The sequence below is a fragment of the Schistocerca serialis genome, unplaced genomic scaffold (assembly GCF_023864345.2).
Source record: "Schistocerca serialis cubense isolate TAMUIC-IGC-003099 unplaced genomic scaffold, iqSchSeri2.2 HiC_scaffold_1261, whole genome shotgun sequence".
Classification (NCBI taxonomy): domain Eukaryota; kingdom Metazoa; phylum Arthropoda; class Insecta; order Orthoptera; family Acrididae; genus Schistocerca; species Schistocerca serialis.
Window position 1 is genome coordinate 6,299,174 of NW_026047471.1, and position 23,674 is coordinate 6,322,847.

Genomic DNA, 23,674 nt, shown 5'->3' on the forward strand with positions numbered 1-23,674 from the left:
TGCATTTGTGTTTGTGGTCACATGCTTGCATGTATGTCTGTGGTGAAAGACTGGATTAATCATAAAACGTAGAACTTAGTAAATGAGAGAGTGACAAGGGAGAATACAATGTTAGGAAGAGAGAGGATTGTAATATGAGGGGGAAACAATGAGAGGTGGTGTGTATTTGACAGGTGTTGGGCATCAACAGTAAATGTAATAAATAGTGGTTTGTTTGATTCAGATGACCATTCTCTGGACTGTAATGGTTTAATTTTCCTGTTCACTCTGATTTTGCCAGGGATGATTTTGTAGCTGTAATGCACAAGGTTTGAAACTGTACAATGATTTACTGTATCCATAAAATTATTCTCCAGTCACCATTAGTACAGTACCAGTGCTTATTTGAAGTTTCTTGATAAGAAGTATTTTATGTGTTTTTGGGAAATAACAGTTAGATGTTCAGTCAGTAAAGAAAGAAAGGGACATTGTTAAGTATATTAACAAAAGTGATCTTAATTGTTATTGCAACGTTAGTTTTAATGAACCCATGCACAATGCAATCCCACATTATGTAGCTGGCATCCTGCAGGGAATATTTTAGGCCAACACTTAGTGCATAAAAGTCAAAGGTGTCTTGAAGGATAGTTCCTCGTCATACAGTTATGTTCACTGCTGGCACGCAACTGTTTACAGTATATAGTATCATAATTTCTTATGATATTACGTCGGCTATATTAATATAGCTGTTATTCATGGAAGAAAATTTGGTTTGCTTTTAGTAATGTAAAGGTGATTGGTGGATGAAGCTGAGATGTCATTGCTTTCAGTTGTATTAAGAAGGATAATATGAACAAAATTTCTATTTTGTATAATATATGTCCTTGTGATGTTTTAGCATACCACACATTAATGTTGTCTGAGGCTGTGTGGACCTATTCAGGAAGGTTCACAGTATCTGTTTCTGTTGCTAAATCTTTGTATATACATTTTTGTTGCCTGTATAAATGAAGTGCTGATGATATGTGGCTAATTTGGATAGAAGTTCATGGTGATGCTTGTAAAATTAGTATTATTGGCAATTGTACCATATATACATTAATTTGGTCTGTGTTTAAACACCCATTCTGCCTCATTCTGACTTACTAAATACATATGCCAGCTGTCACAGCTGAGGATGGGGTTTAACAGATACCTAGTATCAAAATACTCCCTTCATACAGCAACACCCCCCCCCCCCCCCCTTGCCACAAAATTGTGCCTTCCACCACTCACCCAACCGATTTAATATCCTAGCCCCACCACTGTGTTCCACTTCTTATCCCAAACCATCATCCATGTGTCACTACAATGTCAACAGCCAAAATACAAAACATATCATATACATCTTAACTATCAGTTTGTAACTATCTGTCCCACAATCTGTTCAAGCTAACTCCCTGACCTAAAACTCCACCCTTGGACATTTCTATCTCATTCACTTTTCCATTCACCCTTACCTTTGCCCAGCTCACCATTTTTCACTTCTGCACTCATCTCTCCCTCCCTCCCTCTCTCCCTCCCTCTTCTATTTTGGGCTTGTTTCACTGCTGTCACTAAAACCCATCTGTCTCCCCCCTCCGATATTTCAACACTGCTCTATACTGTCCTTTCATCTTCTCCCACACTTTTGCCTAGATGACTATCACTGGCTAGTGCCTGTACACACTCATTTTTCTGAGTAATTTCCATTATAATAATGACAAGCATGTTTGCTGTGTCACATTATGTAGCTGATGAATACAGATATTGTGAGATGTTTCTTACACAAATACTAACTGCTTCTGCTACCCTATCTTCCCTCATCTAATATTTACAAATTATGTGCCCTGTACATTATGGTGAATATTAGTTGTCCATCATCCTTTATTGTGTTTTAGCTGATTGTCTGCTGTTCCCAGTTATTTATTTACCTCAGCCTTATGTCAGATAGAAAAGGGAATTAAATTATTGTACAGCATAAAACAAACCTACTGTATTTATTTGTTTGTTTTTAAAAGTATAAATACAATACACAAACTATAAAATTAAGCCCTTTACAAATTTATTGTAAAATTAATTCAAGACAAAACTTGATTACCTTTCCATTTCTGCTCACACTCCTAAGAGGGAAATGTCTTTGAGCTTAGCAACTCTGAAAACTGTGAAATCAATATTAAAGTTGGTAATTTTTACACACTTCCAGCATCCCACTTCCCTGCCCCCTTGTAGTGGTGCTTGGGTAAGGGATCTTGTACCTAAAATATTTTCCCCAAGATGGTGAGTTATATATGTACAAAGTGTGGTAGAGATGTCTTCTGTGGTTTCTGAGTTTTGCCTACATGTTACCTGCTTCCCTCATAACCTTTCATTCAGTTATATGTTTTAATAGTTTTAACACCTACATAGAGAGTGCTGTAAAGGGTACATCCAAAGAGATACATTCAAAGGAGGTGGAGAGCAAGAAACAGCCACAAATTCAATGAATTCTGTGACTGATCAAAGCAGAGAAAACTGGCACGAAGAATGATTTCACACATTCCAGTAGAAAAGCTGGGACACTGATTCGGGAGCTGGGAGAAGACCTGTCCCATAACACAAATAATTGCCAGTAATTGAATGAGAGTTTCCAAGGTTCCAGCAGATAAAACATGTGTTCAACAAGTAAACAGAGAACTTACTGAGGTCAAGAAATCTCTAGAATCTAGAGCAAAATTCTCATCTCAATTTATGACCACTGAATAGAAGACTGTCCTTACTGACATGAAATGTAGAAAAGCAGGTGCAGATGGGCTTTACTCAGGAATTCTGGTGCACAACAGTCCTACCTTTTTAATGTAATTCTTCACAATGGAACATTACCATCAAAATTTAAGAGCACTTAAGTTATTGTTATCAAAATTACAGGGAAAGAAGGAACTGCTTCAGAGCACATTTGTATTTAGCTATGGTTACAAATTCCTGGAAAAAGTTATATTAGACAGAATACAAACCAAATTAAGTATGTGGTACCAACTGAACAAGATAGATTACACCTTGTAGAAGCTGCTGTGAGCAAGTGCTCTCCTTGTCTACTCACACAGAAACTAGGTACCAGAAATTAAAGACCAGGATAGTTTTCATTCACATGTCAGCAGCTTATGACATGATGTGGCGTACTGGTATAATATTGAAATTTCTGATAACTATACCTTATAAGACTAAGTAACCTCTTAAGGAACATGTTCAAAAATTAGCAGTGTGAAGTACACCAAGTTAAAAAGAAGAGCAGACAATGTTTACTCTAATGATGGCTCACCTCAAGGCTCTGTTCTTGCTCTGGCCTTATTCAGTATGTAACAGCAGACCTGCCAGAACTCCAGTATGCAGGATGTGATGACAGACTAAGGTTTCTAAAACAAAAGTAAATCTTTTCCACCCCTCTAATCATTTAGCAGCAGCAAAGATCAACCCACAGTTTGGCCCTATTGCATTGCCAATCACAGTAATATGCCAACTTACCATGGCATCCCATTAGACAGAACTCTGACATAGCATAAACACCTTTCCAACACAGCTAAGAAAGTACAAAGATGAGTGAACTTGGCGAGGAAGTTGGTAGGTAGTATATGGGAAGCAAACATGTCAGTTGTCCGTGGAGCATGTCTTGCATTGATATATAGGGTGCATTTTAAAAAATCATAACTATTATGTTATTTGTGCGTGAACAATGTACTGTTGGAATGAGCATACTCTCGAGTTTTACATGGTTCCCACTAGGTAGCAGCAGTGTGCACCCACTTCAGTTCTAGTAAAAATGGTGACAAGACAACAGAAAGCATTTTGTGTTCTACATTTTGCACAATGCAAGTAATAACTGTTCAGTGTGACTTTTGTACTAGGTATGGTGTGGATCCTCCTACAACACAGAGCATTAGACAATGGCATGAACAATTCTGAGAAACAGGTTGTTTGTGTAAAGGCAAATCCCTGCACCAACCCTGAATGCCTGAAACAGACATCGAACACCTCTGCCATAATTTCACAAGGAGGCCACAGAAACCTGTTCGCTGTGCAGCTCAACAGCTCAACATGCTCCTGCTGTGCATCTGGCATGTGTTGCATTGACATTTACACATGAAACTATAAAAAATTGAGCTACGGCAAGTTCTTCGGGAAAGTGGCAAACAACAACGTGTGGTGTTCTGTAATTTCGTTCTGGGCAAGATGGAGGATGACAGATTTCTTCCACGTTTAGTGTTTAGTGATGGGGCAACATTCCATTTAAATGGAAAGGTGAACCATTGTAATGTGAAAATATGGGGTACAGAACAACCACATGAGGCTGTACAACATGAGAGGGCTTTCCAAAATTTAATGTGTTTCATGCAGTTTCATGAGAAAAGGCGTATGGTCCATTTTTCTTTGCCAAGAACACTGTTACAGGAAGCACATATCTTGATATTCTTTAGAACTTTATTTTCCCACAGTTGGAGACTGATTCGAACGACTTCATTTACCAACAGGATGGGAAACCGCCACACTGTCATCAGGAAGTGGGGGAGATTTTAAATCAAAGAATTACTGAACAATGAATCGATTGCACTGGAGGAAATGATTCAGCCATACATTACTGGCCTCCAAGGTCACGAGATCTGACTGTATGTAATTATTTCTTGTGGGGGTTATAAAAAACTCTATTTATGTGCCTCCATTACCAACAACAATGAATGAACTGAGACATCGCATAACAGCAGCTGGGGAAGCTGTAACTCAAACATGCTTGTTGCAGTGTGCGAACAATTTGAATACCATATTTCCATATGCCGTGCATCTCAAGGGGGGCCATATTGAACACCTACACCTATGAAAAGGTATTGGGGGGACTTTTGAGTCTCCTGTTCATCAAAATTAGAAAAACCATTGTATACATTTATTAGTTCAGAAATATAGATGTGCCAAATCAGATGATTCTTTTTTTTTATAAACCCTGTACTCTGCAGTAGAATATTGCACATGAGTGTGGTTCTGCAGCGCACATGTGAAAAAATGATGATGATTACTTGAATGATTCTATGAAAACCGTTAGTGACTCAGTGCTGGCTAAAAATACTATCGAACATCTGTGTTGTCTGCTTTTGTTGAAAGGTGGCTCTGTACAATCTTTGCAAGCAAGTCTAAAAATGAATCAGTCCCCCTTCACAAAGTTTTACTCTTGCCGCATAGGAAATGCCTCAAATCCAGAAGACCAGCATATGAAATAGAAATCCAAATACTCTCCACTGGGTTGAACTGTGATGCTAAATGGAAATGTAAGTGGTAAGCCGTGAAAACCGGGTGTCATCAGCTTATTGGCAACTCAACTTTTAAAGTTCCTGGAAAGGTGTTGGGTAAAGCTTTATACATTTCAAACTGGAGAAGGTATGTGCAAATACACCATGCACAAATGGCGTGTTTGCACTGATAGGATGTGTGTCTTTGGTGATGTACAGACAATAAGCCACATTGTAAATACGTGCCCTAATAGATGTTTCCCTAGTGGTATTGAGTCTGCATGAAGTATCTGAAAAGGTGCTTCACTGGGCTTAGTCTTCCAACATTTGTTTGTAGTCTGGACTACTGAATGTTTATATACCCTAAATAGTTGTGCATGTGTATTTTTTGGTGCACCAAGCTACATAAATTTAAGTATTAACTGTGTTTTTTGTACTTGTCACTTCTTTTTCCACGTGTTTTTACTTTTAGGAAGCTTTAATTTTCGAGTACTAGTAATAGTGTTCCATAGATTTTGTGTTTGTTTTGAATAGAATCCAGAGACAGTTAGTGCTTATTTTCATTGTTTCCAACAAGAAGTGTCTAGTAACCACAGTTTAGTCAGCTATCAGCCGCCTTTAGTGAATTAGCAGTCTAGTTAAAAGTTGATTACTTAACTCTCTACAGTAAATTGTTGATTTCTTAGGATGGACAGAATGTGTGACTGCTGTGTACGAATGCAGGAGGAGCTGGCCACTGTTTGCGAACAGCTGAACATGCTGATGGCCACGGTCAGCTGTCTTCAGTCTACTGCCTCAGAGTGTAGCGGCAATGGGGAATCTGGTGCGTCACATGGCACACACCAGGTGTTACATGCTTCACCCTCGGTCCCTGCTTTCGAGACATCTTCGCGGGTACTGGACCCGGCTGGGCCACCCTCTCCCCAAGTAGAGTGGCGGGTTCAATGGCGTTCGCGTTGCTTGACACGGAGGGTCAAAGTGGAGGCTGGCCGTGCCAGTGAGTGGACATGTGGCTGCTCCTTCAGCAAGGTCTGAACAGGCACACGAGGGGGGGGGGGGGGGGGGAGGGTTATTAGTGATTGAGAGCTCCATTGTTAGGTGGGTGATGGAGCCCCTAAGGGAAATAGCAGAAAGGTCGGGGAAGAAGGCCAGTGTTCACTCTGTCTGCTTGCCGGTGGGTGTCTCATCCGAGATGTGGAGGAGGCCCTGCCAGCGGTAATAGAGAGCAGTTGGTGCACCTGAATGCAAATTGTTGCTCATGTTGACAGCAATGAGTTCTGCTGTCTGGGTTCAGAGTTCATCCTGAGTTCATACAGGCAGTTGGCATAGTTGGTGAAGGTGGAAAGTCTCGCTCATGGGGTGGAATCTGAACTAACTATTTGTAGTGTCGTTCCCAGAACCGATCACGGTCCTCCACTTTGGAGCCGATTGGAAGGCTTAAACCAGAGGCTGAGACGATTCTCCTGAGATCTGGGGTGCAAATTTCTTGACCTCCACTATCGGGTGGGGAAATGTAGGGTCCCCCTGAATAGGTCAGGCATGCACTACACACAGGGAATGACAATATTAATGTGGTAATAGTAAACTGCAGGAGGGTCTATAGAAAGATCCCAGAACTGCTCTCATTCATAAATGGTTACAATGCCCACATAGTACTATGGATGGAAAGTTGGCTGAAACCAGATGTAAACAGCAATGAAATTTTAAACTCAGATTGGAATGTATATCACAGAGACAGGCTGGACAGTGAAGGGGGAGGCGTGTTTATAGTGATAAAAAGTGCAATAGTAGCAAAGGAAATTGACAGGGATCCAAAATGTGAAATAATTTGGGTGAAGATCACGGTTAAAGCAGACTCAAACATGGTAATTGGATGTCTTTATAGGCCCCCTGGCTCAGCAGCTGTTGTGGCAGAACACCTGAAGGAAAATTTGAAAAGTATTTAGAGTAGATTTCCCGACCACGTTATAGTTCTGGGTGGAGATTTTAATTTACCAGATATAGACTGAGAGACTCAAACGTTTATAACAGGTGGCAGGGACAAAGAATCCAGTGAAATTTTTTTAAGTGCATTATTTGAAAACTACCTTGAGCAGTTGAACAGAGAATCGACTCGCAATAACATGTTAGACCTTCTGGTGACAAACAGACCTGAACTATTTGAAACAGTTAACGCAGAACAGGGAATCAGTGATCATAAAGCAGTTACAGCATCAGTTATTCAGCCATAAATAGAAATATTAAAAAAGGTAGCTAAATTTTTCTGTGTAGTGAAAGTGACAAAAAACAGATTTCAGAGTACTTGATGGCTCCACAAAAGTATTATCTAATGTACAGATAGTGTTGAGGATCAGTGGACAAAGTTCAAAACCATTGTACAATATGCATTAGATGAGTATGTGCCAAGCAAGACTATAAGAGATGGAAAAGAGCCACAGTGGTACAACAACTGAGTTAGAAAACTGCTTCGGAAGCAAAGGGAACTTCACAGTAAACATAAACATAGCCAAAGCCTTGCATACGAACAAAAATTACGTGAAGCAAAATGTAGTGTGAGGAGGGCTATGTGAGAGGTGTCCAACGAATTGAAAGCAAAGTTCTATGTTCTGACTTGGCAGAAAATCCTAAGAAATTTTGGTCTTATGTCAAAGCGGTAAGTGGATCAAAATAAAATGTCCAGACACTCTGTGACCAAAATGGTACTGAAGCAGAGGATGACAGACTAAAGGCTGAAATACTAAGTGTCTTTCTCCAAAGCTGTTTCACAGAGGAATACTGTACTCTAGTTCCTTCTCCAGACACTGGACTCACATTCGGGAGGACGATGGTTCAATCCCGCGTCTGGCCATCCTGATTTCGGTTTTCCGTGATTTCCCTAAATCGCTCCAGGCAAATGCCGGCATGATTCCTTTCAAAGGGCACGGCCGACTTCCTTCCCCGTCCTTCCCTAATCCGATGAGACCGATGACCTCGCTGTCTGGTCTCCTTCCTCAAAACAACCAACCAACAACCAACCTTCTCCAGATTGTCGCACAGATGACAAAATGGTAGATATCGAAATAGATGACAGAGGGATAGAAAAACAAATAAGATCGCTCAAAAGAGGAAGGGCCGCGGGACCTGATGGGATATCAGTTCGATTTTACACAGAGTACGTGAAGGAACTTGCTCCCCTTTTTGCAGCGGTGTATCGTAGGTCTCTAGAAGAGTGTAGCATTCCAAAGAATTGGAAAAGGGCACAGGTCATCCCCGTTTTCAAGAAGGGACGTCGAACAGATGTGCAAAACTATAGACCTATATTTCTTACGTCGATCAGTTGTAGAATTTTGGAACACATATTATGTTCGAGTATAATGACTTTTTTGGAGACTGGAAATCTACTCTGTAGGAATCAGCAAGGGTTTTTAAAAAGACGATTGTGTGAAACCCAGCTCGCGCTATTTGTCCACGAGACTCATAGGGCCATAGACATGCGCTCCCAGGAAGATGCTGTGTTTCTTGACTTCCGCAAGGCATTTGATACAGTTTCCCACAGTCATTTAATGAACAAAGTAAGAGCATATGGACTATCAGACAAATTGTGTGATTGGATTGAAGAGTTCCTAGGTAACAGAACGCAGCATGTCATTCTCAATGGAGAGAAGTCCTCCGAAGTAAGAGTGATTTCAGGTATGCCACAGGGGAATGTCGTAGGACCATTGCTATTCACAATATATATAAATGACCTTGTGGATAACATCGGAAGTTCAGTGAGGCTTTTTGTGGATGGTGCTGTAGTATATCGAGAGGTCGCAACAATGAAAAATTGTACTGAAATGCAGGAGGATCTGCAACGAATTGATGCATGGTGTGGGGAATGGCAATTGAATCTCAATGTAGACAAGTGGAATGTGCTGTGAATACATAGAAAGATCATTTATCATTTAGCTACAATATAGCAGCTCAGCAATTGGAAGCAATTAATTCCGTAAATTATCTGGAAGTAGGCATTAGGAGTGATTTAAAATGGAATGACCATATAAAACTAATTGTCAGTAAAGCAGATGCCAGACTGAGATTCATTAGAAGAATCCTAAGGAAATGCAGTCCGAAAACGAAGGGAGTAGGTTACAGTACACTTGTTCACCCACTGCTTGAATACTGCTCACTGGTGTGGGATCCATACCAGATAGGGTTGATAGAAGAGATAGAGAAGATCCAACGGAGAGCAGTGCGCTTCGTTACAGGATCATTTAGCAATCATGAAAGCATTACGGAGATGACAGATAAACTCCAGTGGAAGACTCTGCAAGAGAGACGCTCAGTAGTTCGGTACGGGCTTTTGTTGAAATTTCGAGAACATTTTCACCGAGGAGTCAAGCAGTATATTGCTCCCTCCTACATATACCTCATGAAGAGACCATGAGGATAAAATGAGAGAGATTAGAGCCCACACAGAGGCATACCGACAATCTTGCTTTCCACGAACAACACGAGACTGGAATAGAAGGGAGAACTGATAGAGGTACTCAAGGTACCCTCTGCCACACACCATCAGGTGGCTTGTGAACTATGGATGTAGATGTAGATGTATAAATATGTATGTCAGTTTTCTTGTTGCCATTGATACATGTGGTGGTGGTGCTGCTGCTGCTGCTAGTAATCATATGTTATATTATCACAATGATTTACTTTTGAATTTTCAGTGATATTGTTATTAATATAAATTTTTTGTATTTTCCTCACAGGGATGGGCCTCGACCTTTTGGGTTGGCAATTACTGGTAGTGCACACCAGCCAACATTTAGCAGTTCCTCTGAGACCAAAAGTTGTATTATGATTGAAAATCGGGATGATGTGGTGCGGCCAAATGTTAGTAGCAGTGGAGGAACTCCTGGTTCTAGCAAATCTTGTGATGGTACACCAAGCCCTGCTGGAAGTACACCTGTCAAAGGTGATCAGGCAGATAATAGCCTAGCTGGAACCCAAGTAGTTATCGGAGTAACTGACAACAAGCATCGCTCAACAAGCAATTCTGAAATGTAAGTTAATAAATGAAAATATATCTCCAGCAAGTTGTGTGTACTCTTTCCTTTCTTCTTGACTGTAATTGTATCCAAGCTATCTTAGAAAATTTGCAGTTGGTTCTTGGTTATCACCTTGCAATTTATGTGTTAAACAATGGCAACTCTAGGTTGGAATATCAGTAATATTAGGAAAATAATATATTGCTACTTACCATAAAGATGACCTGTTGAGCTGCAGGCAGACACAATGAAAACCCTGTTACACATTAATAGCTTTTGGACAAAGCCTTTTTCAGCAAAGGAAACATCTCATATCCTGACAAGAAAGCACACATCATGCATGCATGACCACTAGCAAATGATCGAAGCATCTAAACTTTGGCATTCTTCAGTAGCACTATATTCACTTACATACGTGACTCACTCCTTCAAATACACTGGTCAACACAATTAGGGAATCAGTTGAGATGTCTGGGTTCAGAAGTATTGTCATTGACAGAATGAACTAAAATGGTTCAACATCTTTCTGTTGGTTCTACGGGGTGGAGACAACAACATTACGAAACTTTATGGCAGATTAAAACTGTGTGCTGAATTGAGACTCAAACTTGGGTCCTTTGCCTTTCATGGGAAAGTGCTCTACCTCTGAACTACAGAAGCATTCCTGGAGTGCTAATTCTGCAAGGTTTGCAGGAGAGCTTCTGTGAAGTTTGGGAGGTAGGAGACGGGATACTGGCAGAATTGAAGCTGTGAGGATGGGGCATGAATCGTGCTTGGGTAGCTCAGATGGTAGAGCACTTGCCACGAAAGGCAAAGTTCCCGAGTTCGAGTCTCAGTCCGGCACACAGTTTTAATCTGCCAGGAAGTTTCATATTAGCACACACTCCGCTGCAGAAGGCAAATCTCTCTCAACAATATTACGATCATTGAGATAGTGGTAATAACGTAAAGCTACTGCAGATGGGATTGGTGTTGACTTGTGTTTACTCTACCAAACGAATTACACAAGTAGTTGGATTCAGGGAGAGCCATAGGACGGATGGAAGTGGGACAGACACAGAGAGAGGTGGCTGCAGGCATTTGAGTGTCCCAGAGTGTAATATCTAGGACCTGGACACAATTTCAGACAACAGGAACCATTAAAATAAGGCAAGGCCAAGGTCATCCATGGGTAACATCAACAAGAGATGACAATTATCTCTGGTTAACAGCTCGTCGAGACAGGAGGCTGAATGCACCTCAACTGCAATGCACCCTCCAGGCAGCAACAAGATGAAATCGCCTTTGGGAATGTGGCCTGTATTCATGGAGGCCTATGGTGTGTGTCCCATTAAAACCATGACACCAGCTAGCCCACAGAAACTGAGTGAAGGAACATCAGGATTGGAGTCTTACTTTTCACAGATGAGTCACAGAATTTGTGTTCAGCCAGACAACGCCATTCCCTTATCTGGAGAGAATGTGGAATTCAGAACAATCCTGCTTCTGTGCAGGAAACATCACCATATCACGGTGGTTGACGAATAGTGTGGGCAGGAGTCAGTATTGGTGGATGTACGGACCTCTATGCTGTTCAGAATGGTGCTTTGACTGCTCAGAGGTATAGATACGAGATCCTTCGACCTTCTGTTGTGTCCTACACAAGTGCCATGGGAGATGGGTTCCTTTTGGTGAACGATAACACTCTTCATACAGAGCTGCACTGGTGGAAAATGTGCTTGAAGCTGAGGTAATTGAACAAATGGAGTGGCTAGCTTTTTCACTGGATTTCAACACAATTGAGCGTGTCTAGGATGCATTTGGCAGACACATTGCAGCCACATCAGCACCTCCCACAACTGTTGCAGAGCTGGATATTGCACTCATGGAAGAATGGTCAAATATCCCTCAAGAGCTGATTCATAACCTCACACTGTCCGTGCCATGCAGGTGTGCACCTGTACTGGCTGCCTGAGTTGATCACGCACAATATCATAGGGCAACTAAATGACTGTATCACTATTATGGTAGCCTCATGGTGCCTCACTCTATGTAATTGCCATGTAAACCTCAAGTAAAGAGTTGAGACAGCAAAATATCGTACTTTATCTCACACACATTCCACTTGTAACTGCTTCCCTTTCACGCATCTCAACTCTTACAACTGCTATCTGATTTCTGTACAAATTGTAAAGAGCCTTCTGCTCCCTGTATTTTATTCCTGCCACCTTAAGAGTTTGAAAGAGAATATTCCAGTCAAAATTGTCAAAAGCTTTCTGTAACTCTACAGATGCTATAAATGTGGGTTTGTCTTTTCTTAACCTGTCTTCTATGAGAAGTTGTAAGATCAGTATTGCCTCACATCTTCCTACATTTCTATGGAATCAAAACTGAACTTCCCCCTAGTTCAGCTTCTATCAGTTTTCCCAATCTTCTATAAAGAATTCATGTTAGTATTTTGCAGCCGTGACTTATTAAACTGATAGTTTCTCACCTGTCAGCACCTGCTTACTTTGGAATTAGAAATATTATATTCTTCTTGAAGTCTGAAGTCTGAGAGTATTTTGCTTGTCTCATACATCTTGCTCAGCAGATGGAAGAGGTTAGTCATGGCTGGCTCTCCCTGAGTTTTCAGTAGTTCTAACAGAATGTCGTCTACTCTCGGGGCCTTGTTTTGGCTTAGGACTTTCAGTACTCTGTGAAATTCTTCATGCAGTATTAAATCTTCCTTCTCACCTTCATCAAGATCCTCTTCCATTTCCAAAATGTTACCCTCAAGTGTATTTCCTGTCTATTGACTCTCCATATACTCCTTCCACCTTTCTGCTTTCCCATCTTTGCTTAGGTCTGGTTTTCCATCTGATGTCTTGAAATTAACACAGGTAGTTCCCTTTTCTGCAAAAGTTCCTGCTTAGCCATTTTGCATTTCCTGTCAGTCTCAGTTTTTAGACATTTGTATTCTCTTTTGCCTGCTTCACGTACTGCATTTTTATATTGTCTCCATTCATCAAGTAAATTCAATATCTCTCGTTTTACCCAAGGACTTCTGCTAGCACTTGTCTTTTTACCTACTTGATCCTCTGCTGCTTTCACTATTTCATCTCTCAAAGCTATCCATTCTTGTTCTATTCTATTCTATTCCTTTCCCCCCATCTTGTCAGTCATTCTCTAATGCTTCCTCTGAAACTCTTTACAATCTCAGGTTCTTTCAGAGTATTCCTATCTTTTTGCAGTTTCTTCAGTTTTAAACTACAGTTCATCACCAATAAATTGTGCCCAGGGGCCACATCTGCACCTAGAAATGTCTTACAATTTAAAACTTTGTTCCTCCATCTTTCTGTGTCATCTGGCCATTTTCAGAATCTTATCAATATTCATCCATAAACTTTCAGCTGCTAATCTTGTACTCAAATGAAGAAGCTTGTTCAAAGATCTTCCAAAATTCAGGTACAGTCTGAGTCCTCAAATATGTTTGTCCAAGCAACAAGTGTGACATAGGTATCTCAACTCTGCCATGTTTGGCTATAGATGAATTTTTGAAATGAACATGTGCTTCAGAGGGAACAATTGACAACAACGGGGAAAGAAATACAGTAGAAGAAGAATGGGTAACTTTGAGGAATGAAATAGTAAAGGCAGCAGAGGATCAAGTAGGTAAAAAGATGAGGGCTAGTAGAAATCCTTGGGTAACAGAAGAGATATTGAATTTACTTGATGAAAGGAGAAAATACAAAAATGCAGTAAGTGAAGCAGGTAAAAAGGAATACAAACGTCTCAGAAATGAGATCGACAGGAAGTGCAAAATGGCTAAGCAGGGATGGCTAGTGGACAAATGTAAGGATGTAGAGGCTTATCTTAAAAGGGGTAAGATAGATACTGCCTACAGGAAAATTAGAGAGACCTTTGGAGAAAAGACAACCACTTGTATGAATATCAAGAGCTCAGATGGAAACCCAGTTCTAAGCAAAGAAGGGAAAGCAGAAAGGTGGAAGGAGTATATAAAGGGTCTATACAGGGGCGATGTTCTTGAGGACAATATTATGGGAATGGAAGAGGAGGTAGATGAAGATGAAATGGGAGATATGATACTGCGTGAAAAGTTTGACAGAGCACTGAAAGACCTAAGTCAAAACAAGGCCCTGGGAGTAGACAACATTCCATTAGAACTACTGACAGCCTTGGGAGAGCCAGGCCTAACAAAACTCTACCATCTGGTGAGTAAAATGTATGAGACAGGCGAAATTCCCTCAGACTTCAAGAAGAATGTAGTAATTCCAATCCCAAAGAAAGCAGGTGTTGACAGATGTGAAAATTACCGAACTCTCAGTTTAATAAGCCACAGCTGCAAAATACTAATGTGAATTCTTTACAGACGAATGGAAAAACTGGTAGAAGCTGGCCTCGGGGAAGATCAGTTTGGATTCTGTAGAAAAGTTGGAACACGTGAGGCAATACTGACCCTACGACTTATCTTAGAAGCTAGATTAAGGAAAGGCAAACCTACGTTTCTAGCATTTGTAGACTTAGAGAAAGCTTTTGACAATGTTGACTGGAATACTACCTTTTAAATTCTGAATGTGGCAGGGGTAAAATACAGGGAGCGAAAGGCTATTTACAATTTGTACAAAAACCAGATGGCAATTGTAAGAGTCTAGGGACATGAAAGAGAAGCAGTCGTTTGGAAGGGAGTGAGACAGGGTTGTAGCCTTTCCCCAATGTTATTCAATCTGTATATTGAGCAAGTAGTAAAGGAAACAAAAGAAAAATTTGGAGTAGGTATTAAAATCCATGGAGAAGAAATAAAAACTTTGAGGTTCGCCGATGACATTGTAATTCTGTCAGAGACTGCAAAGTACCTGGACAAGCAGTTGAACAGAATGGACAGTGTCTTTAAAGGAGAATATAAGATGAATATCAACAAAAGCAAAACGAGGGTAATGGAATGTAGTCGAATTAAGTCAGGTGATGCTGAGGGAATTAGATTAGGAAATGAGACACTTAAAGTAGTAAAGGAGTTTTGCTTTTTGGGGAGCAAAATAACTGATGACGGTCGAAGTAGAGAGGATATAAAATGTAGACTGGCAATGGCAAGGAAAGCGTTTCTGAAGAAGAGAAATTTTGTAACATGGAGTATAGATGTAAGTGTCATGAAGTTGTTTCTGAAAGTATTTGTATGGAGTGTAGCCATGTATGGAAGTGAAACATGGTCAATAAATAGTCTGTACAAGACGACATTAGAAATGTGGTGCTACAGAAGAATGCTGAAGATTAGATGGGTAGTTCACATAACTAATGAGGAGGTATTGAATAGAATTGGGGATAAGAGGCGTTTGTGGCACAACGTGACTAGAAGAAGGGATTGGTTGGTAGGACATGTTCTGAGGCATCAAGGGATCACCAATTTGGTACTGGAGGGCAGCGTGGAGGGTAAAAATCATAGAGAGAGACCAAGAGATGAATACACTAAGCAGATTCAGAAGGATGTAGGCTGCAGTAGGTACTGGGAGATGAAGAAACTTGCACAGGTTAGAGTAGCATGGAGAGCTGCATCAAACCAGTCTCAGGACTGAAGACCACAACACAACAACAGCAACACATGTGCTTCAGCCTTTCCCACACTACAAATTTTTTGAATGAATTGCTAACAAACTGGACGCCATTTTAACAAGAGCCTGTGTGGCCTCAGTTGTAATTAGGGATTTTTTATCAGGTAAAATACTACATACAGTACTGAGACCAACAGTCCATCAACACTAGAATATACTCTGTCGAGGAGTTCCTTGAAAAATTAAGCTGATTCTTGTTTTATTGTTGACTGCGTTTACTTAAACTTATGTAATGACATTTTTTGGTTTTTTAAACATTTTATTTTTATCTGTTATTACTTTTTTGTTGTAATTTCATGTAGAGACACGTCCCATGATCTTGGAGATTTGCTCCCATGGAACTTGATGTGTAAATAATAAATAATAAATAAATGAATTATCTCTTCCCCTTAGATTTAATCTGAAAATATCAAATGTGGCTAAACCATTAATGCTTTGTAGGATTATAGGACATGTCCTGTAGTGTGTGACCCTGACATAGTTCCCATTGTAGTATCAACTCATTTATTCAAATTTTTGAAATAATTAAATTTTAATGTATTCACTAATTTGTATGAAATGACTATGTCTTTCATGCAGATACCAAATTAAGGGTACTCTGCAGGTACTCAAATCCACCAATGTCTTTTATCTGTGGTAATTTTCTTAGATCCAATTGTCAAATCAGGTGTGTTAATAGAAGACTCAAGACTTTGGAAACTTTTGTTTGACAAAATAAGTCACTTCCACATCCAAATTAATCAGTGCAATTCCAGAAACAATTTCTCATTAACAGCTCATCAGTTTCAGTTAGTATGTTCTGGGTATCTGAAAACTTTTCCTGGACTTTAGAAAATTGTTAGTGTATCTTTAATTATCTCTTGCCTGTGAGAGTAAGTGTAAAGTATTGTTTTGAAGTTCATCGAGACCCCAATACGACTGCATCTTCTTGATTCAGGATACAATTAGATTATTTTTCATTCCACAGAACCATTGTGAAGAGATCTTCAAGGATATTGACCATGTCATAAAACGAGAAATAGGCTTATTAAAAGGAAATGAAACTATTGAACAGTGTCCTTCATCACATTTAGAAAAATTCACACACACATTTATACATCAACAACTCAGACATTTGGACTACATTGTCTCTGAGAAAACAAATTTACAACCAATGACTGTATGACATAAGAAAACTTTCCCTGGGAGCCAAATTGAACATTTGCATATATTCACAATTTATTCAAGACTTACTATCTTTGTCAGAATTCAGTGTTGCTTATTACAATTATTACTGTGAAAATAAACTTTTTCACACACAATTTATTTTCAGTTTGTCACTTCATTCCATTTTGTCTCTCTGTTTCACCAGTAAATCTTGGGACGTCCATAGTTGATACTAATAAAGAAAACTCAAGCAGGGATTAATATCTAAGTGTGACTCTGAGTGATGTTACAATATAAATGCTATGATAATGCTGTCTACACTTTTGCCACTATACTAGTACTGTCACTCTTGCCATTCACCACAACTTCAATATACCGTATTTACTCAAATCTAAGCCGCACCTGAAAAATGAAACTCGAAATGAAGGAAAAAAGAAAATTTCCTGAATCTAAGCCACACCTGAAATTTGAGGCTCGATATTCAAGGGGAGAGAAAAAATTTAGACTGCACCTCCAAATCGAAGCAAAGTTTGTCCATTTTAACATGAGACACAATTTCGGTTGAATGGGTGAAGTTTGGTTCGAGTCGTAAGCTTAACAGTTAAGCTTTACCAAGTAGCCATTGTTATGTGTCAGGCGTTCTGCCCGTATTTATAAGGGTACCCTTCCTTTCTCATGTGCTCCATCTGGTTTCAATCGATTGCTTATTTTGCTTTGATCTGACAAGTGCTGTTCTCTTTGTTATAGGTGTTTATGTCACTCTAAGCTGAAAATGCATTATTGTACTGTGTCATGCATTGTTTGTCGCAGTCTGATAATGAGTGTTTATGACCTGTCGCTGCTCGCGGCATGACTCGCTTTTATGTGCGCTACCGTGGCCTACAATAAAAAAAAGAGAGGAATTGTCTCATAAGGGAACCAATGGCAAGAGACTACTATTTGTTGTTACTTACGCTGCCACTTTCTTTGATAATGATAAACAAGAACCAAATAATAGACTGCATATGATAGAAGGTGTTCTGAACGAGAGTTTAGCGAAAATTTTTCTCCATTTGAAAATCTTTTCAGACGCCTCTTTAGTACATTACATTCTGCACAGCAATTAGAGTCATCTTAGATTTAAAAATCAAGTCAGCTGCCAAGCTTCATTTCTGACTCTATCACTGTTCAGCATAAGAATAATACAAATATAAACATGACATGATATGTATATCCTTCCGCGTTTGCCGTTGTCTCACTCTAGTTTCGTAGTTTATTAGGCGTACAGGATATAATTGAGATAGCAGCAAACAGAAAGAATACATGGCATAATGTTTACATTCTTCTACCTTTTCTTTTACTTTATTTACTGACGCAGAGGTTTTGGTTCCAGTGTTTATATTTGTGCCTGCAAAGCATGCCTGTGTAGCACTACATATATTCGACGACAGAAGTTAGTTGTGGTGAAACATACCAAAATTTTTAGAATTTCCGCTTACTTTGCACTCGATTCTAAGCTGCAGGCGGTTTTTTGGATTACAAAAACTGGAAAAAAAGTGTGGCTTAGATTCGAGTAAATACGGTAAATGTACCCTAAGTCCTGTTTCTTAAAATGGAAAACTGTAACTAAATGAGCCTATGGTCACCCATGTTGTCTAGTCATATTGTAGTCATGCTGTGAGATGTCCAATATCAGAGGGGCAAGGGCATGGGAAAAGGTAAGTCCAAGGTGTGCACATGCAACACAAGTAGTCCAAGTTCTAGTAGCAAACATCGGCCATCTCATTGTTAGTAAGATGAGTGGTCCAATGTTGGCAGCTAAAGCTGCGGTGTTGGCACAAGGTGATATTCCCACAAGCTGCTGCAACTTCTCCTGGCACAAGGATAGTATGAGTCATTTCTGAATGCTGATGTTCCATGTATCACCCTTCTGCACCAGAAAATGTCAGTTCACATTTATAGGCACAATTAAAGCTGCTCCTTTCTGCTGTTGATAAATTGGTTAGCTGTGTATGGTCTCCTTGAGCAACCAGCATCATCAATCCCTTCTTTTGACTTTCTTTTCTAATTTATTGATTTGTCAACCTTCAAATATTTGATGTGGCTTCAAATTTGTGTGTTGCTCACAGTATTTCAGCTTAACATTTTCTTCACATATTGTTGTACTCTCTGACAGATCTAGTGTGCAAAATTCTCATTAAAAGCTAATTTATTCTTCTTTCAGTTAATTTAATGTTTTCATTTTTATTTATTTAATTCACTGTAACTGCTTATTTCGGCCTCTTCACAGGCCCGACAGCTACACTCACCAAAATGAGATGTTAGATTTCATGATATAAAGTTGATCTTGTCTTCTTGGTTCGGACATCGGACATTCAAAATTGTTGCTATTATTTGCATGTAGATAACACCATCATTGTTTAAAAAAAAAGTAATTAGTTGTGTGCTTAATATAATAATCTGTTGTATTGACTCAAACCATGTACATCACTCTCCTTGCATTAGATCAGCTCAAGTTTTCCTCTCTGTGTATAAGTTATTATCCTTAGGAAAATATGATGATGACTCAGTTTTACCCAAAATTGTATGTTAGTTCATTATAATGTAATTCTGACATTTAACATGCAACCATTGACAATTGTCATGTATGTCTCACCCTAATGTGTGACGTGTTTGTGTGAAACAATCTATTCTAAACACACAAGTATATGATTGCATTTCACAACAAAAACATGTAATGTGATAAGTAAATAGATCCATTAACATCTTTTATTAAATTTTGCTCTAGAACATGTCTTGGTCATCAACCATTGGTAGGAAAATTTGTGAGAAATGCACTGATGGCTTGTCTCACTACAAAATACAAAATTATGCACATAATGAGAAAAGGCACTTAGTCCAAAATGATGGATTTGTGGTGAATGACCGTAAAAGTTTAATTGTGTCTGAGAAATCTGATCTTGCTTTATTTGACAGTAGGGCATTTTTATTGCTGACTACATTTGTTTAGCCACATTTTAATGAATTCTTTATAACTATAAATTTTAATTCTGTTATTTGCTTGTTACAAAGTAGAGCACCACTGTTGTTTAATATAACGCAGTACTACTCTTGTCTCTGGATCATAGTAATTATTAAATACAAAATGACACCATAGCATAAAAATTATCATGTTGTTCATGGACTCTGAAATGTTATATAATAGTATAAAGTACAACATTGATGAAATAACTGTTTACAGACACAAATGACTTGATCTTTTTCCTCTGACAATATTTTGTACAAAACAGACAGAGTCTTTCACATTCACTTTGTAAGGCTTAGTGAGGGCTTGAACTAAAGCAAGGAATGCATATTCCCTGTAGTTAGTAACAAAGAATTTGGACTTTTAATCCTACATAATTCAGTTTTTGCATTTCACTTATGGCTGTTTCCCAGTAAACCCCTGATATAAAGACATACAATGTGTTAGATCACAAACTAATTAAATCAGCAGTATGTGAGGTTGATTTCAGTGTCATAGATAACTTGCATAACAGATATATTGTGTTTCTATTTTAAAGGAAACTGCAGCTGCAGAAAGCAGAACGCAGTGCACCAGTTGCAGCAAAGAGACGACTGGATAGGGAGCCATTGGGAGGGAAGGGGAAGCGGATGCATCTGTTACCACCAGCTGATAGCAAACCAGCACCACAACCAGTGCCACCTCCTGCCCCTGCAGCCTCTGAGCATCCGGCTCTTTCTCTGCCTGTTCCTTGGCTATCAAAGTCGGCATCTGTACCAGTGAGTTGTTCACTGATTTAAAAATAGTTCTAAGTTGTAAATGAAGATATTGATTAAAGAATTCTCATCATTATTAGTAAAATTCCATCCTGAAACACCAAGATCAAATGAGACTTCATCTATGTACAAATTTAGTTAACTTTTAATTCTTTAAGTGATCTAACAATTCAGAAACTATAGGCAACAGGAAAAATATTGTCTAATTCCTATGAAAAACCTGGACGTGTCTTTCTTCTTTGTATTGGGGCATGTAGAAACTGAGGGCAGAAGCAAATTCTATAAAATGTTTTCAGTGAACTGTGCATGTAAAATTTTTATAAAATTCAGACTTTTGACAATATTCATCAGTATCTTCATTAGGAAAGCAACTGATGCCAAATAGTTGCTTTTCTCTTGAAGACAGTTGTAGATAATGTTGAAAACTTGGACCTTTATACAGGTTAAATGCAAAAAAATCGCCAAGGATATCAAATCTGCCCTGGAAAAAATTGTGATTACTTTAAGCGAGTTGATATATCAGCAAGGGATTCCATTTGGCAGCACAATGTGACACAGTATGCTGCCCTATAGCATGTTATTATTAGAGCGACGTTAAGGGGCTATTTACAGTAAAACGTTATTGTCTTAAAAAATTGAACTGAACACAATAACTCCATCTGTCAGGGTGTATACGACTCGGGACAACCGGGAGATCCGGGAAAAACCCGGGAATTCTTCATTGTTCTTGTTCTCAGTCAAATTTTCGTAATTTTGACTGGTAAGAACGGATACTCTAACGAAGGATATTACTGTATCCCGCTACTGCAGAATAATACTGCAGCAATAAAACATGAACGAAGGAAAAAACGAAAATAAAACTTAAAACTGCAAAGGAAATGCGCCATATACAACAACAAAACACAGTGCTCATACAAGCATCTGCCAACAGGAAAATATGTCAAAGGCTTTAGGAAGACTATGCAATGCTTCGTAACAACAAATTGCCTCCGATGAGTGTGACATCACAACTGTTTACATTAGATTCGTTTTAGCAGTTACAAGCAGGATCATACGTATGCGCAGGTGAGTAGTAGCTTCTCCCACTTCTGGCTACAGAAATGTGGCTGTTGGCTGTGTAAGCAGTCGCAGCAAGCAGCTAGATGTTACCGGGAAAAATTTTTGTGGAGCGCCCAAGCTGCCAGATTCATGCATGCGCAGCAGGCCCAGATCTGGGAGGGGGGCAAATTCATAATCTTGAGGAAAAAAAACATTTTGTGTTAGACAAAGCGCATAGCATCTAACGCACGTTAGTCTATCGATTATTAATGTTACTTTGAAACGCATCCCTGTCGGTTTTTGAACATTTTCGAACACATTCTAAGTTGATTTCTGAATGAATTGTAAGTTGATTTCTGAATGAATTGTAAGTTGATTTGTGAATATGTGCATAGTGTTCATGATGTCTCTGTCAGAAACAAACTTTCATGAGTGGAGTAAGGCCAAATGGATGAATGCCAACCACTGTATGATTGTGTGTTTGATTGGGTTTGCGAATGATGAGCGTTGTTATAATTACTAGCGAAATCCATAGATTCAGACTACTGGAGTGGAAATAAATGAATAACAGGTAAGATAGATTACGTATTAAAATGACTCTGAGCACTATGGGACTTAACATCTGAGGTCATCAGTCCCCTAGAACTTAGAAATACTTCAATCTAGCTAACCTAAGAACATCACATACACATCCAAACCCGAGGCAGGATTCGAACCTGCGACTGTAGCGGTCACACGGTTCCAGACTGAAGTGCCTAGAACCGCTTGGCCACTGCAGTCGGTGATTACATATTACCTTCTCGGTGTATCCAAGAAAATGAAATTTTGACAGAAAATTTTTTGCCAGATCGCTATACTAGTAAGGGTCAGTTGTACAGTCCATGACTAGCAGCCGCTTTGAGTACTATTCTGGAAGTAGCATGGAAAACGCGTTTTATGAACATGTAACAATGCCTCACCGGAGAATAATCGCGGGATAACTAAACTGGTGATTCTGGTAGAGTTAGTGAAGTTAACCGGCGAATAAGATTTGACATTGACAGGAATAGTTACAGAATTAGTGATAACAAGACTCTTTGTTAGAACGAGGAAGGAAGAGAAATGGGGACACCACACAAACTATGGAACAATATGACTATTCTAAGTTTCTATAAAAATTTTGTACTACTACTTTTCAATCTCATGCTTGGGAATCTGGAGCGTATGAATGAAGTGTGAAACTATTTCCTAAAGTAAACCTTTTGCTTGTAGTAGGCCTAATAGGCATTTGATATTGGTTCTTTGTGAATTATATTCTGTCGATAAAAATGACTGTTTGTGCCAAAATAGTCTCGTTTATTTGGTGTGTGTTACAATTGTGGCAGTATGAGAAAGGCCTGTTTTGTTTTATCTACCAGAGAGTGACAAAATAGACATAATAAGATCGAGAAACACCACCATTCTTGTGCCCTATTTTTATTAACAGCTATTAGTATTAGACAACTACATTTCAATTTTTCATGTAGCAAAACGTTTGCAGAACTTTGATGAGGCAACAGATTCTTTCGCAGAAACGAAAGCATGCCATGTAAAGCTGTAGCAAGATTAGAGAGAAAAAGTTCTTGGAGCTAAGGATTGAAGAAATGTGTATTGTCTTGCTTGTTTCATGTCTTTAATGGTTTTATGTATCCTATATTTAATTTTATGTCACACAAAGCAGCAAGTTGTTAGCTGATAGGGAATAAAGAATACAAATTTTCTGAAGAGTTTTTTTTCTAAGTAGAGGGACAGGATGTCAAACCAGCCGACTGTAAGCATGAGAGGCACCACAGGACATTTTAATTTCCACTGTCCTGAATATGGTTTGATGGTATCCATTACAAAATACACGTTTCAATTCCACAGAGCGAAA

General features: G+C 39.2%; 1 pseudogene; it reads left to right on the plus strand.

The window, feature by feature from the left end:
* The window catches only part of LOC126438168 (protein HIRA-like), a 445,447-nt pseudogene that overhangs the window by 336,932 nt on the left and 84,841 nt on the right, over positions 1 to 23,674 (plus strand).